The sequence below is a fragment of the Erinaceus europaeus genome, chromosome 1 (genome assembly GCF_950295315.1).
Source record: "Erinaceus europaeus chromosome 1, mEriEur2.1, whole genome shotgun sequence".
In the NCBI taxonomy this organism is placed as follows: Eukaryota; Metazoa; Chordata; class Mammalia; order Eulipotyphla; family Erinaceidae; genus Erinaceus; species Erinaceus europaeus.
The window spans coordinates 145038425-145054594 of NC_080162.1; the positions used below are offsets into that span (position 1 = coordinate 145038425).

General features: G+C 48.3%; 1 protein-coding gene across 4 annotated transcripts in view; it reads right to left on the bottom strand.

The window, feature by feature from the left end:
* MRAS (muscle RAS oncogene homolog) overlaps positions 1 to 9510 on the bottom strand; it is a 52117-nt gene extending 42607 nt beyond the window's left edge. The window contains exons 1-2 of one of the 4 annotated variants that reach the window (XM_060196712.1): positions 9409 to 9462; positions 8317 to 8362 (exon numbers count right to left, since the gene is read on the bottom strand). The gene's annotated coding sequence lies outside the window, so the exon portion shown is untranslated. Of the gene's footprint in view, positions 1 to 8316; positions 8363 to 9408 lie in introns of all 4 variants that reach the window. The other 3 variants (XM_060196705.1, XM_060196716.1, XM_060196699.1) reach the window with 3 other exon arrangements.
* Between the last annotated feature and the right edge of the window lie 6660 nt (positions 9511 to 16170).

Below are 16170 nucleotides of genomic sequence, written 5' to 3' on the forward strand. Positions count from 1 at the left end.
GATCTGAGCCCCAGCACCTCATGGGAGGTGCTATGGCACTGGGGGATGCTCTCGTGCTATGGTGTCTCTCTGTCTCTGTGCTTCTCTCCCTCTCTCTCTCTGAATGAAAGAGTAGCCCATAACGTTGAAATCTCACATGTATGAGGCCCCAAGCCCCCTACCTCAATAAGCAGTCAGATCAATGCATCAGGTGCCAAGTTTATGGGGGGGGGTGGCAGTTGTAGTTCACTGTGAGCTTAGAATTGGGGTGGCCCAGGGCTGGGTGGTGGTGTACCTGGCTGAGTGTTACAATGTGCAAGGACCCAGGTTCAAACCCCCAGTCACCACCTGCAGGGGGAAAGCTTTGCAAGAGGTGAAGTAGTGTTGTAGGTGTCTGTCTCTCTACCACCCCCCTCCCTCTCGATTTCTTTCTCTATCCAATAAGTAAAGATAATTTCAAAAGATTTTTAAAAGGATGTGCCACAACCAGCGGCTGTTTCCAGAAAAAAAGAAGAATTTGGTGACCCACTGCCATTTAGTCTCTCTCTGTCTCCCCTCAACTGACTAACCACTTCTGTTTCCTCACAGAACCCAGTGTCAAGGCTACTCCAACCCCAGTGCTCCCAAGGAAGTGACCCACTGCCACCCTCACCCTGCAGGTGCTGAGAGCACCAGGAGGGAAGCGACATGTCACTCTAGGTCACCCAGCACTGGGAGCAGCAGAGTGAAACAGAAGGAGCATATGTGGGGGCCAAGTGGTGGTGGTGCACCCTATAAAGTACACGTTACCATGCACAAGGACCAGGGTTCAAGGCCCAGGTCCACACATACAGGGAGGAAGTTTCATGAGCAGTGCAGCATTGCTACTGGTGTCTCTCTCTTCCTCTCTATTGCTGTTTCTCTATCAAAAAAGAAAGAAAGAAAAATGAAAGAAATGGCCACTAGCCACAGTGGAGTTGTGTAAGCACAGAGCCCCAGCAATAATCCTAATGAGGAAAAAAATTACTTTTCAATCTTTCTCTAGCCTTAGTTTGAGCCATCTATCCATGAATAAAACTCAGGTTTGTCATGATGGACTGTGTTTTCATAATACCCCTTAGAGACAAATACATAACTATTAAAATGAAAGGTACAGGGCTGGGGGAGAGCATAATGTTGGAGGAGAGGGAGGGGTGGGTAGGGAAGGAAAAGGAGGAGGAGGAGGGGGAGGAGGAGGAGGACGAGGAGGAGGAGGGGGAGGAGGAGGAGGAAAGATGAAAGGTGTAGCCTGTGCCCAAGCTGTGAGGAAAGCCATACCGGGCTCAAGTGTAGACTGAACGCACCACTGGGGCCTTCCTAGGGGCATACACTGTCCACACCAGGTCAGTCCACACCCACCAGTCTCTGGTGACAGAAGGGAAGAAAAGAGAAATAATGGGAGAAAAGAAGAGTGTGCGAGAGGAGGAGCAGGAGAGAGGAAGAGTGAGAGGGAAGGGTGAGAGGGAAGGGTGAAGACACCAAGTTGGAAGAGCAGCTGAAACATTCAGATGGCTTGTGCTGTCAGAGACAGGGTCAAGGGGCTAGTGAAGGAGGGGAGGAAAGGCCAGGGGTGGAGCAGGAGGTGACAGTGTCAAAGGGCAGGACTCAATTGCTTCAGGTCCTGAGTTCAAGCCCTGGCACCACACCACACACATCACAGTGATGAGCTAGTCAATTTCTCTCTCTCTCTCTCTCTCCCTCTCTCTCTCTCTCTCCCTCTCTTTCCTCCATCTCATTACTAAATAAACAAGAACTTTGCAAGAATGAGAGAGTCCATAAATGCAGTGGACTGACTTGAGGGGGAGCAGAAGTTTCCATATTCTAGAACAATCCAGTTGAGTCAACCCCCTCACAGTGCTGAACAAGTTCCCTTCATAAACATTTCCAGGCCTTTGTTCTAGGAGTGATTCCCCCCCCAACACTCCCCCATAGGTCTTTGTGCCTATGACTGAGCTATTTTAGCTTCATCTATACCTTAAAATCACCATGCTCAGGGGCCGGGCAGTAGCACACCATTTTAAGTGCGCATGGTGTAAAGTGCAACGACTGGTGTAAGGATCCCTATTTGAGCCCCTGACTCCCCACTTGCAGGGGGGGGGGTCGCTTCATGGGTAGTAAAGCAGGTAAAAAAAAAATCACTGGGAGTCGGGCGGTGGTCAAGCTAAGCGATGACAGCTAAGCGCATGTGGCGCAAAGCTGAAGGACCGAATTAAGGATCCGGGTTCGAGCCCCTGGCTCCCCAACTGCAGGGGAGTCGCTTCAGAAGCAGTGAAGCAGGTCTGCAGGTGTCTATCTTTCTCTCCCCCTCTCTGTCTTCCCCTCCTCTCTCCATTTCTCTCTGTCCTATCCAACAACGATGACATCAATAACCACAACAATGTTATACAATAAGGGCAACAAAAGGGAAAATAAATAAATAAATAAATAAATATAAAAATAAATTTTTAAAAAAATCACCATGCTCCAGAGCCAGTGAAGTAGTTCACCTGGATAGTGAACTGCTCCACTATGTGCACTGCCCAGGATCAGCATGGCCCCACTACATCAAAGGAAGTTCTGCTGTTACGGTATCTGTCTGTCTGTCTGTCTGTCTGTCTGTCTAAAAAAGTTAGCTGGATCAATGATTCTCTAGTAATCACACACACAAATTTTTATATAACTAACATACTTTGAGGAGTTAGCCAGTAGCACACCCAGTTAATCACACATATCCCCATGCACAAGGACCCAGGTTCACGGCCCCAGTCCCCACCTACATGAGGGAAGCTTCATGAGTGGTGAAGCAGTGCTGCAGGTGGCTCACTATTGCCCCCTCCCATTTCAACTTCTGTCTTATCAAGTAAAACTAAAAGAAAAAGAAAGGAAGGAAGGAAGGATGGAAGGGAAGAAGGAAAGAAGGAAAGGAGGGAAGAAGGAAAGGAGGGAAGAAGAAAAGGAGGGAAGAAGGGAGGGAGGGAGGAAGGATAGAAGAAAGAAAGAAAGAAAGGGAAGAAAGAAAGAAAGAAAGAAAGAAAGGAAGGAAGGAAGGAAGGAAAGGTGAAAAATCACCAGGAGCTATGGATTTGATGTACAGGTACCAAGCTCTCGTGATAACCCTGGTGGCAAAATGTAATTAAAATAAAATAAAGCAAAACTAGTATACTTTTTAATATAACGTGTTTGACCATAATCCGATCCTAAACAGTACCAACAAAGAAAGACAGATCTTATGTGACACCTATAATTTTTATAATACATATAAACTAGTGGATGGCAGTTAACAGGTGAAAATTTTATATGATCTGGAGAGTGATTTGAGTGTATTACTATTAAAATGGGGCTTGGTGGTGGCACACCAGGTTGAGTGCACAAAGACCTGCGTTTAAGCACCTGGTCCCCACCTACAGGGGCAAGTGGTGAAGCAGTGCTACAGATGTCTCTCCTTTTCTCTCCCTCTCTGACCCTCCCCTACCCCCAATTTCTGTCTCTACAAAAATAAATAAAAGAAAGCAATGGCTATGACCCAGCAATAACCCTGGTGACAATTAAAAAAAAAAAAAAAAGACTGAAGCTGTGTGTGCACATGTGTCCCACTAAAGCCCTCTCCCTCACCCCTCAAAGAAACGGGTTTGTGTCTCCACAAAATGGACTACAGGCAGCCCCCTCCGCCCCCAGCCCCCAGTTCTGTTATCTGAAGGCTGCTAGAGCACTGATAGTACCTTCATCCTGATGACCCAGCCAGGCCTCCCCAGCAAGCCCTCATCTCTGTGTTGCATCTCATCCCCATGACAACCCCAGTGCTGAGCAGAGCAGTCTCAGGGAACATGGGCCCCTGGAGTGGGGACGCTCGCCAAAACCTCATCAGCAACGCAGCCCAAACGTCAACTTATTACTACCTGACCCACCCAGCGGGCCAGGTAGGAAGCAGACAGGAAATACCCCTCTGAGGCCCACAGTGTCACCTTCAAGACCAGTGAGAGCCCACCTGGTCCTCTGGCCATTAGTAGGCCTCACCTGGAAAAGTGACCGAGGAGAAAAGGGCAAAGATAGGGACATTCAGGAGCCAAGTGAGAGGACAGCAGCTGCAGAAAGGCTGGGGGCAGAGGGGTGTGGCAGGGGCCGTGGGTCAGGTCAAGGAGAGTGGAGAGAAGGCAAGATCAGCAGTGGGGGAGAGTGTGGCAGATGGAACGCCAAGGAGTGCCACGTAGCTGTCACCTTGGCCTCTATGAGACTGGCTCTGCTGCCCAAGCATGCAAGACCCACTAGCTGACTCGACAGTTGTCGCTCTGGGCTGGGAGGCTCCATCTCCACCCTCGTCCCCGCCTCTGCCCAGCCATGAGGGCAGAGACACAAGTTGAATCGTCAGCAGACAGCAGTGAAGTGGTGCAGCTTTAGAGGAGGAGTGACCAACCTGGGCCCAGAGGCCTATGTGTCACAGGCCTGGTTTGGTCTATCCAACAACTCCAGGCTAGGTTGAAGTTGGCCTCTGAAAGAGACTGTCATTTGGCTGAGGAGATAGCTCAGCAGTAGAGCATGAGACTTGCTTGCTTAAGAGTTCCAGGTTTGAAACCTGGGACTCTACAGGCCAGAGCATAGCAGTATTTTCCCAAAAAGCTAGGTAAAAAAATATTTTAAAAGATTTTTTAACTTTTGTATTTGATAGGACAGAGAGAAATTTAGAGGGAAGGAGATACAGAGTAAGGGATGGATGGAGGGAGGGAGGGAGGGAGGGAAGGAGGGAGGGAGGGAAGAAGAGAGAGAGAGATGGAGAGAGAGACCTGCAGACCTGTTTCATTGCTCATGTAGCTTCCCTCCTGCAAGTGGGGACCAGGGACTTAAACCCAGGTCCTTGAACACTGTAATGTGTGCACTTAACCAGGTGTGCTATCACCTAGCCCTGGTAATTAAATCTTTAAAAAGAAAAAAATAGAGTGGCCCAGGAGATGGCACTGTGAACAAGGTGCTGGGACTCTTAAGCATGAAATCCTGCATTTAATTTCTAGTATAGCATGTGCTAGACTGATGCTCTGGTTCTCTTCCTTTCTAGGTAATAAATAAAATTATTTAAAAAATAATAAAATAAAACCACAAGGTCCTAAGTTTGATCCCCCAACATCACACATGCAAAAGTGATGCTCTGGCTCACTCTCTCTTCTTTCTATCACTAGTAAGTACATCCTGAGGGAGCCAGGTGGTGGTGTACCTGGATGACTACACACATTACCATGCATAAGAACCTGGGTTCAAACCCAAGTCCCCACCTGCAGGGGGGAAGCTTCATGGATTCTAAAGTAGTGCTGGAAGTGTCTCTTTCTCTCCCTCTGTTTTTAAAAATATTTTTGTTTATTTATTAGATATAGACAGAGAAATTGAGAGCAGAGGAGATTCAGAAAGGGAAAGAGACAGAGAGACACCTGCAGCCCTGTTTCACCATTTGTGAAGCTTCCCCTCTGCAGGTAGGGACGAGGGATTTGAACCCAGGTCCTTGTGCACTATAATGTGTGCGCTCAACCAGGTGCACTACCACCCAGTCCCTCTCTATCTCCCTCTTCCTTCATAGTTTGTATCTTTCTACAATATTTTTTAAAAGATTTTATTTATTAATTAGAAAGATAGTAGGAGAGAGAGAGAGAAAGAAACAGACATTACTTTGGTACATGTGCTGCTGGGGACTGAACTCAGGACCTCATGGTTGAGAGTCCTATGCTTTATGCACTGCACCATCTCCCAGAGCACACAATGATTTTTTTAATTAAATAGATACATCTTGAAAAATAAAAGTCAAAAGACAGAAAGACTGTGATTCAGGAAGACAGAAACCTCAGCTATAGACAGCAGAAGCCCAGCCTCTCTGGTTACAGGGTTTGACCAGTTGTTACTGCCCTGGCCCCAAGTAGAGAGGCCTCACAAGAGCTGCAAATAGGGGGCCATGTGATGGTGCATGTGGTTAAGAACACATATCACCAAAACAACAAGGGCAACAAAAGGGAAAATAAATAAATATTAAAAAATAAAAATAAAAAAAAAAAATAACATATATCACCATGAGGAAGGACCTTAGTTCGAGCCCCCACTTCCAACCTACAGGGAGTGCTTCATTTTCTCTCTGTCCTATCCAATAAAACGGTGAAAAATGGCCACCAGGAACTGTGGATTTGTAGTGCAGGCACTGAGCTCCAGCAATAACCCTGGTGGTAACAACAACAATAAAAAGTAATAATTTTTTTTTTTTTAAAAAAAAGAGGAGCTACAAATGCTTAGGCTGCTGGGATTTGCACTTTGTTCTAGCAGCCAAAGCACCTTGATGATCCAGTATCATGGTGCCCACAGCTGGCCAGAGCTTGGAGCCCACTGACAGAACTCAGAGTTTCATCTCCCTGATTTTCTCAACCATGGGCCCCTACCCAATGCCTTGGCACACAAGGAACTCACCTGCTCCTCTCTTTTCAGCCCCAGGCCCAGGTGAGTGTGCCCTCAACCCAGTGGGCTGCCCCTGCCTGGCAGGCATGGAGCCTCCAGAAAACCACTCTGGAGACCCACCCAGCCATGCACCAGCACGTGTCTCCACCATTTACAAGTCTGTGGGTTGATAGATGACACAGCGGCACTTGGGGGTCTTTCACTGGCAAAATGCCAGCATGTGACACAGTGACTAGAACCCATGCTTCCTGAAGCATCCAGCATGTCTGTGACCTATGCCAGGGCCAGTTACCCTAGGAGTCAGCTCAGTCTATCACCTACAAACAGTCTGGAAAGCCTGGACTCCCAAGTTCTAGATGCGACTATAATTCCATCCTGACTTCCTTGGGCAGACAAAGGATGACCTCACCAATGTGTCCCAAAACCTCACCTCTCCAGAGCCCTACCCCACTAGGGAAAAACAGAAACAAGATGAGGTTACGGATCAACCTGCTAACACCCATGTCCAGCAGAGAAGCAGTTTCAGAAGCCAGACCTTCTACCTTCTGCACCCCAAAAAGAATTTTGGTCCATACTCCCAGAGGAGAAGAAATGTTAGGGGAAGTTGACCAGAGGGCTCTGAATTCCAGTTCCATCAGAACCCAGAGAGAAGAGGAAAATAGGAAAGACATTAAGATGTAGGTATGAAGAGAAAGAAGGACCACAGATCAAATGGGCAGATATACAGATAGACAGAGATAGATAGACAGATAATAGTGATAGAAATAAGTCAACCCATATCTGTGACATATTGGGAGAACTACTGCAGTTTGGAGGAAATGGGGACACAGAACTCTAGTGGTGGGAAAGATGTTAAATTATACCTGTTATCTCATTAATTTTATAAATCAATATTAAATCTCTAAAAAATTGAAAGAAAGTTGAGGGAGAAAAGAAGGAGGAGGAGGAGAAGGAGAAGGGGAAGGGAAAGAAGGAGAAGGAGAAGGAGGAGGAGAAGGAGAAGGAGAAGGAGGAGGAGGAGGAGAAGGAGAAGGGGAAGGAGAAGGAGAAGGAGGAGAAGGAGAAGGAGAAGGAGAAGGGGAAGGGGAAGAAGGAGAAGGAGGAGAAGGAGAAGGAGGAGGAGAAGGAGAAGGAGAAGGAGAAGGAGGAGAAGGAGAAGGAGGAGAAGGAGGAGAAGGAGGAGGAGAAGGAGAAGGGGAAGGGGAAGAAGGAGAAGGAGGAGAAGGAGAAGGAGGAGGAGGAGGAGGAGGAGGAGAAGGAGGAGGAGGAGGAGAAGGAGAAGGAGGAGAAGGAGGAGGAGGAGAAGGAGAAGGAGAAGGAGAAGGAGAAGGAGAAGGAGAAGGAGAAGGAGAAGGAGAAGGAGAAGGAGAAGGAGAAGGAGAAGGAGAAGAGAAGCCTGTGGCTGTAGCTGATAATGAAAGCCATACCTACAAAGGCTAGGGAGGCAGCTGCAGGAGGAGTGAGTACCTGCCTCCCAGCAAGAAGGCCCTGGGTTCAATCCCCAGGGCTCCAGCCCAAATCATAAGATCTGAAGCTCATCCCTGCCACAGGCATGCACTGTGCAATACAAAATGCCAGTGGGCACCTGCAGACTGAAGCTGCCCTGGAAGCTGGCTCAGCAGAGGGCCTTACCCTACCCCCACCACCACCACCACCACACACACACAGATTTTTCTCCATGGGTGTGTGGGGGGGGACAGTTTCCTCCTGACCACCCAGCTCCTGCAACATCCTCAAGTCCTCCACAAAGAAACCCCCAGTGCTTGCAGCCTTAACCCCCCACCCCCCACCCCATCAGCAGACAAGTCCCCTGCCCCAGCAGACGCCATGACCAGAGGGACAGACTTGGCCACTGGCCCAAGGGTGAACACTCCCAGCCTGAGAGTTTTCAAGGCCCCCATCTGCAGGGATATGACTCACAGGAACCCAGGTGACTTCCAGGGTGCCCCCAGCTCCAGTTTCTGCCCTGGGGAGAGAAGCAGGAGGGACTCCTGAGAACTGTGACCAGGACAGCCTCCAGGTCCGCCGCTTGGTCTATAAACAGGACCCCAGGCAAGCAATGGGCCTGGCCTGCATCCCAACTCCTGCATGTGGGAACTGTGACACAAGATTTCCCAGGAGCCAGGAAGGTAATAAGCAGACATGTCAGTCAACTGTCAAGTGCCTGGTCTGTGACAGCCTACCAGTTAATGACAGTAGAGTTTCAGGGCTTTTAGGTTAGAAGGCCTTTAACTCCTGCTGCCTGGGAGCTCACTCTGAAAACTGAAGTGGGTCTGGGAAGCCAAGAAAACAGCTTGGCCCTGGAAAGAGGGCAACAGGGCAGGCGCAGGATGAGGAAAGAGAACCCCCCACTAACCCACCCAGGAAGTAGCCCTCGCCCTGCTCCTCGCCTCAAGACTCGGCTGTGCCCTCTGCCAGAACTTGCAAGGGCTACTTGGGTGCCCAGGTTCCTGCCAGGCACCACCTCCTCCAAGAAGCTTTCCCTGACCAGGCACACAGGATGGGGGGTAGGGGGGGGCACGTTACAGCTCAGAGTGTCCACAGCCTGTGCTGCTCTGACCCGGGGTCCCAACACAGCAGCTGGGGCTCCCCCAGCGCCCCAAGTTTGCCCGCAGAGCAGGAGCTGGCAGAGGCCCCCCACACACACACACACATACACGGTGGGCGCCCCATCAGGTGTGCACAATGAATGAGCCACTGGGCGCCGAGAAGGGTGGCGAGGAGGCCGGCTGCTTATCAATCACAGGAGCCTGGCCATCGCCCCCCACCCCCAGCCCTGTCCCCCCAACGCCATTTGGGGGGGGCGCCCCCAATCCCCGCCTTGTGCACTGCTCCCCGCACGGCAAAGAAGCCCAGATACCCAGAGGGGTCGGCATGGAAGGAGCCCTTAGGGCCCCGGGTCTCCGTGAGGCGAGTTTCCCAGCGGCCGGAGCCGCAGGCCCCTAAGGTCAGCCCAGCACCCCGGGGGCGCCCCCGCCGCCGCCACCCGAGTCCGGTGTCCGCAGCACTCACCCCGCTCGCAGCCGGCTGGGCCCCCAGGCCGCCCCCAGCCCCAGGCCCGCGCCCCGCGCGCCGCTGAGGCAGCGCCCGCGCGCCGAAGCCCCGCCCCCAGCCGCCTTAAAGCGGCCGCGCAGCCAGCGCTCCGCCCCGGGACCAGGGGCCCCAGGGAGGGGAAAGGGGTGCGCCTGACGCCCCGGGCGCCCTGCTCGCCGCCCTCCTGCTCGGTCTCTGAGCTGGCGGCGCCCGGACCACCGACCCAGGCCCTCGGACCCCGACCGCCGACAACGAGAAGGGCGGCGTGGAGGCCCCGGGCACCCCCAGAACCGCGCTTCCTCGGCATCCTGGGGCCCCTTCCCTGCCCCAGGCCCCCATGGTGCCCCATTCCCGGCCCCCGGGTCATTCGGAGCTGGGGGGCCCAGGGCCGGCGGTGGGCGCGCTCGGGGTTTCAAGTCCGCCAGCTCCTCTCCTGGAGACATTGCCTTTTACACAGAAGGGGTGCACAGCCCACCAAAGTCCACCTTTTTAAGGCGTGCATTGGGTCGGAGCTTTGTTGTCAGGACCTTCAAGAAGTTGTTGCATCCTTCACTCTTTTTCCAGCTCCAGAACATTTCCATGGGCCACCCCCCCCCCCCGCACCGCCGCCCCAGAGGGGGGACTGTACCCTCGAGCAGTCTCTCTCAGCCCCCCCGCCCCCCACAACTGCTACTTTCTGCCTACGGATTTGCACAGGGATCGCAGAGGAGTAGCAGGGTGCAAGAAGTCTTTTGTGAACAATGAATGTCTTCCTTACTTAGCACGTTTTCAAAGTTTATCCCTGAGACGGCATGTCACCGTCCTCACTCTTTTTTTGTGACAGAATAATAATAGTTCGTCATATTATGCACCACATTCTGTTGACGCTTGCTCGCATCAGCCAGTAGGTACTTACATTGTTTGTACTTTTGGGGTACCAGGAATAAAACTACAAACATTTGCTGAGAAGTCTTTTATGCATATTTGCATATATGTTCTCATTTCTTTTGAGTATATGCCCATGAAGAGAATTGGGACGGGGAGGGGGCGGAGGCAGTTTACATGCTTAACATTTTGAGGACTCACTCACCCTCCCCATAACCTGTTTTGGCAAAGTGACTGCGTAGGGTTTTTTTTTTTTTTTTTTTTTTTTTTTTTTTTTTTTTTTGTCGTACGTGCCAGGGATTGAACTCAGGCCCTCATGCTTGCAAGCTGAGCACTCTACCCACTGAGCCAAACCCAGGCTGCACACCTGTTCTGTTTACATGTCCACCAACAATGTCTGAAGCTTACAGTCCCTCCACATTCTCTCAAGCACTTGTTATTGTCTGACTTTCAAGTACTGACAATCTGGGAGGAAAGGGCTTGGAGTGGTATCTCATAGTGGTTGTGATCATTGGTGTCACTTCTTAGCATATTCTTTTATTTTCTTTTTTTCTATTGCCAGAGAATGAACCCAATACATCACATAGGCATGATATTGTTGATCTGCCTACCTAGGCTGATTTACTTTTATTCTTTATTTGGGGAGAATCAGAGAGGAAGCAACAAATAGAGAAAGGAGAGGAACGAAGAGACAGCACCCCTGATGCTGACCATGTTGTCCCCATGGGGTGCTAGGCTATGACCCCAGATCCTCACACACAGGCACCCACTCTTCCTGATGAGCTATCTCCTTGCTCAAAGATAGTCTTTTTTTTTAAAACCATTTATTGGATGAGGAAGATAGCATAATGGTTATGCAAAAAGATTTTGGTGCTTGAGGTTCCAGAGTTCCAGGTTCAATCCCCATCACTACTATAAGCCAGAGCTGAACAGTGCTCTGATAAAATAATATCATATTACTATATGATAGTATAATATAATATATATGAAACACTAGTTATTTTTATTTGCTTATTTTTCACCATAATACTGCTCAGTTCTGCTTATGGACAGAACTGAGCAGGGAATTAAACCTGGACACTCAGAGCCTCCAGCATGAGAGTCTTTTGCATAACTGCTATTCTATCTCCCCTGCTCAAGTTTGACTAATTTATTAACAAGTGAAGGGGAGGGAAAGAATCATAGCATCATTCTGGTACATGCAGTACTGGCGATGGAACTCAAGACCTCAGGATGGTTGAGAGTCTAGCACCCTATCTACAGTGCCACCTCCCAAGCTGAAAAAAGATAATTCTTTGTGTTTACAAAAGTGCTAGTTGTTTATTAATGAGAAAGGGAGAGAGAAAGAGAAAGAGAAGCAGAGCATCACTCTGACCTATGTAACACTGCAGACCTCCTCTGCAAGCCCATTGTTCTAATCATGGGCCTTCTCCAGGGCAGCACCGAGGACACTGTGCACATGAGCCTTGATGTGGGCTCAGAACTCTTTGCTACGCAAATGGTAACCCTTGCCATCATGTGGATGCAGGATTGGCTTAGGATTCCTGCACTCTAGCAGCCATGTGCTATGAGCTGTTGCACACATCCATGCACCCCCATTCCCACCTGCTGCTCTCTCTAAAGCAGCTGGACCCAGAGCCCCATGGCAAAAGGGATGTGTTACGTACCATTAGGAGGACCCCACTTAGGTAGGGAGTAAAGGAACTGCTTGAGGGGAGACTGGAGAGAGAAACATTCCTCTTACTCTACAACCTGCCTCTTCCTCACACCCACACACCTCCTCAGTTTATCATAGGCCTAGACCTGGGAACAGAGATCTGTGCATCCTGGCTGTCTGACTGTCTCTCATGTCTGTCCTCCAGAAACATCCTCTCTGGACCCTAGCTGGCACAGCCACCTGACTAATGCCCTCAGCTGCGTTAAGAGCCAGAAGCTGGGCTTTGTGGGGAAGGACAAGTACCAGATGGTGTCAGACAACTGTGAGATAGAGATGATAAAAGCACATGAGCTTGCAAAAAAAAAAACTAATCTAATGTAAAACTGTCCAATCACTAATAAAAGAAACAAGCACAGGAGTCGGGCAGTTGTGCAGCAGGTTAAGTGGTGCGAAGCGCAAGGACCAGAATAAGGATTCGGTTCGGAACTCCTGGCTCCCCACCTGCAGGGGAGTTGCTTCACAGGCAGTGAAGCAAGTCTGCAGGTGTCTTTCTCTCCCCCTCTCTCTTCCCCTCCTCTCTCAATTTCTCTCTATCCTATCTAACAACGATGACATCAATAACAACAACAGTAACTACAACAATAATAAGCAACAGGGGCAACAAAAAGGGAAAATAAATAAATATAAAAAATTTTTAAAAAGAAACAAGCAGGTGAACACAAATATTTTAGAGGACATTATTGCTCATATGTTTATTTCCTTTTTGTTGTTTGCTTTTTCTTAAGATTCTGAATGTCCTAGTAGAGTAGATTTTATATTTTTTTATTTAGTGGTGAACTTAATGACATTTGAAACATATACATGGTTATAATATAAGGTTACATCAACAAAGATTAATTTAAATAAAACAATATTGTCTTTATAGTGTTTCATGCACATTCTATCTACTTTAAAAGAGTTAAATTTTTTATACTTATTTGTTTTCCTTTTTGTTGCCCTTATTGTTTATCATTGTTGTTGTTATTGTCATCATTGCTGGATAGGACAGAGAGAAATGGAGAGGAGGGGAAGACAGAGAGGGAGAGAGAAAGATAGACACCTGCAGACCTGCTTCACCACCTGTGAAGCGACTCCCCTATAGGTAGGAAGCTGGAGGCTCGAACCGGGATCCTTACACTGGTCTTTGTGCTTTGCGCCACGTACGCTTATCCCACTGCACTACCGCCGTACTCCCTGAAAATTAAATTTTTAAGAGAATTTATTTGTTTGTTTGTTTGTTTATTTTAAAAAGGAGACATTAACAAAACTGTAGGATAGGATGGGTACAACTCCACACAATTCCCACCACCAGATCTCCGTATCCCATCCCCTCCCTTATCCCATCCCCTCCCTTATCCCATCCCCTCCCTTATCCCATCCCCTCCCCTATTCCATCCCCTCCCCTGATAGCTTTCCCATTCTTTATCTCTCTGGGAGTATGGACCCAAGGTCATTGTGGGTTGCAGAAGGTGGAATTTATTTATTTATTAATGAGAAAGATAGGAAGAGAGATAGAAAGAATCAGATATCACTCTGATACATGTGCTGCCAGGGATTGAACTTGGGACCTCATGGTTGAGAATCCAGTGCTTTAACCATTATTGTGCCACCTCCCGAACCACAATTAAATATTTCCTTACAAAAGATCTGCCTTTATAGTACCTTTGTGCATGAATTTTCTTTCTTTTGTATATTTTTTATAAGGCACAGCTAAGTGTTTTACTTTTTAAAAATTTTATTTATTTATTAATAAGAAAGATAAGAAGGGCAAGAGATAGGACTAGCCATCACTCTGGTACATGTGCTGCTGGGGATTGAACCTCATGCTTGAGAGTCCATTGCTTGGGAGTCCAGTGCCTTATTCACTGTGTCACCTCCCAGACCACTTTCCTTTTATTTTTTGCTGGGACTCTGTGCCTACATGATGCCACCACTCATAATGGACTGTTTTCTTTGAGTTTTATTTATTTATTTTATTCCCCCAGATTGAAGGTGAGAGACAGGAAAAGAGAGACAAAGAAAGGAAGGAGGAGGAGATATACCATAGAGATACCGCCTGTGTCCCATATAAGTGCTTTTACATGCTTTTACAAGGACTTGGGTCCTTGAGAGTAGTAAAATGTGTGTACTACCAGGTGAGATATCTCCCAGACATTTGCAGGCATGTTTAGTAACTTATTTCCTCAGAAACAACACAGAGACAACTCTTGGTTATGCACAGTGGTTTGGTGTCTTTTGGGCTGAGGGGAGATCCTGCCAGCGGGTCTAGGGACTTGCCACAGGGCCCTTGTCCCAGGGGGCTACCTCCCCAGCTCGGTGAACCCTGACACAGAACATGGCTCCGTGGTTAGCACATGGGACTTCAGAGAGCAGGGTCATTGGGCACAGAGGGAGGCCTAGGCTGGAGTTCATTCTCTCAGTGAAATCCATTAGAGTTCCTATTGTGTGCTGGCCCCAGTGACAGAGAGTGACACCCAAAAAACTATACAATCTTCCTCAGGGATTTCTGTCTTTTTTCCTTTCCTTTTCCTTTCTTCCTTTCTCTCCTTTTCTTTCTTTCTTTCTTTCTTTCTTTCTTTCTTTCTTTCTTTCTTTCTTTCTTTCATCACCAGGCTTATTACTGTGTTCATTGCCTATATCTACATGACTCCACCACTCCTGGTAACAACTATTTACTTTTTTAGATAAAGAGACAGAAAAAAGAGAGAGAAGGAGAAACACCACAGCACACCTTCACCTTTCATGGACCCTTCCACCCCCACCCCACTCCAGACTTTGCAGGTGTTCCCACATGGCAACCCCAGGCTCAAACTCAGGTCCTTGCGTATGGTACTTTTTTTTGTCATTTGCGCAACTTAGGCCCCAGTGGCCGGGCAGTAACACACTGGGTTAAGTGCTCATAGCATGAAGAGCAAAGACCTATGCAAGGGCTTGGGTTCGAGCCCCTCACTCCCCCCCCCACTTGTAGGGGGGAAGCTTCACAAGTGGTGAAGCAGGTCTGCAGGTGTCTTTCTCTATCCCCCTTTACCTCCCCTTCCCCTCTCAATTTCTCTTTGTCCTATTAAATGAAAAGGAAAAAAAGAAAGGCCAACAGAAGTGATAGATTTGTAGTGCTGGCACTGAGCCCCAGCGACTATAGGAAAAAGAAACAATGGACCCAATTTAGGTCCTTTTACACCATCATGCATCAGGACCCCAGCTCCATCCCTCCCTCTCTTCCCCAGAGTCTTTCCATTTGGTGCAATGCACCACACCCAGTCAAAGTGTCACTTTGTGTTTTCCCTTTTCTCCCTGTTCTTTTTTTTTAATAGACATATTCTGATGTGTTTAACAATCTAGACTTTTAGACTATTTTCTGTGCAAATTATTATTATTTATTTATTATTATTTTTATTTTACTTGGTAGAGACAGCCAGAAATCAAAAGGGAAGGGGGTGATAGGGAGAGAGATATCGAGATACCTGCAACCCTGCTTCACCACTTGCAAAACTTTCTCTCTACACGTGGGGACCAGGGGCTTGAACCTGGGTCCTTGCACACAGTAATGTGTGTGCTCAACCAGGTGTGCCACCATCTGGCACCCTCCCTGTTCTTAAATTCCATCTTTGAGTGAGATTATCTGTAACTCGTCCTTTTCTTTTTGACATATCTCCTTTAAGATGATTCCCTCAAGCTCCATCCAAGGTAACTTTTAGAAATTGTGGATGACAGTTTATAGCATGGCATAGGTTTCACCTCACAAACCAAGGCACACACACACGTGTGTTTGAACATACACACACAACACAACAAAACAAAAAAATCATGGATTAACACTTACTCTGGGGGGTGGACCTTCATCTCTCCTGATCTGACTCATTTGGAGGTGCTAGCAAGACCTACTGCACTAATTTCATGCCATACCCACTGGGCCATGACCTACAGTTTGAAAAACATTGAACCTGGCCAGTGAAACAGTTCACTTGAATAATGTGCTATTTTTGCCATGTTCAAGGTTGGCCCCCATCACGTTGAAGGGAGCTTTAGTGTGGTGGTAACTCTCCCCCCCCCCCGCCCCCGCAATGAACCACACATGTGCTAAAAGCCCAGAACCTCAAGAGAGTTACACTGCAGTAGAGATTTGTCAAGGAGGAAAATAGGCTCTGAGATTTTGAGAGGCCAACTAGAGATGATAGTTGGAA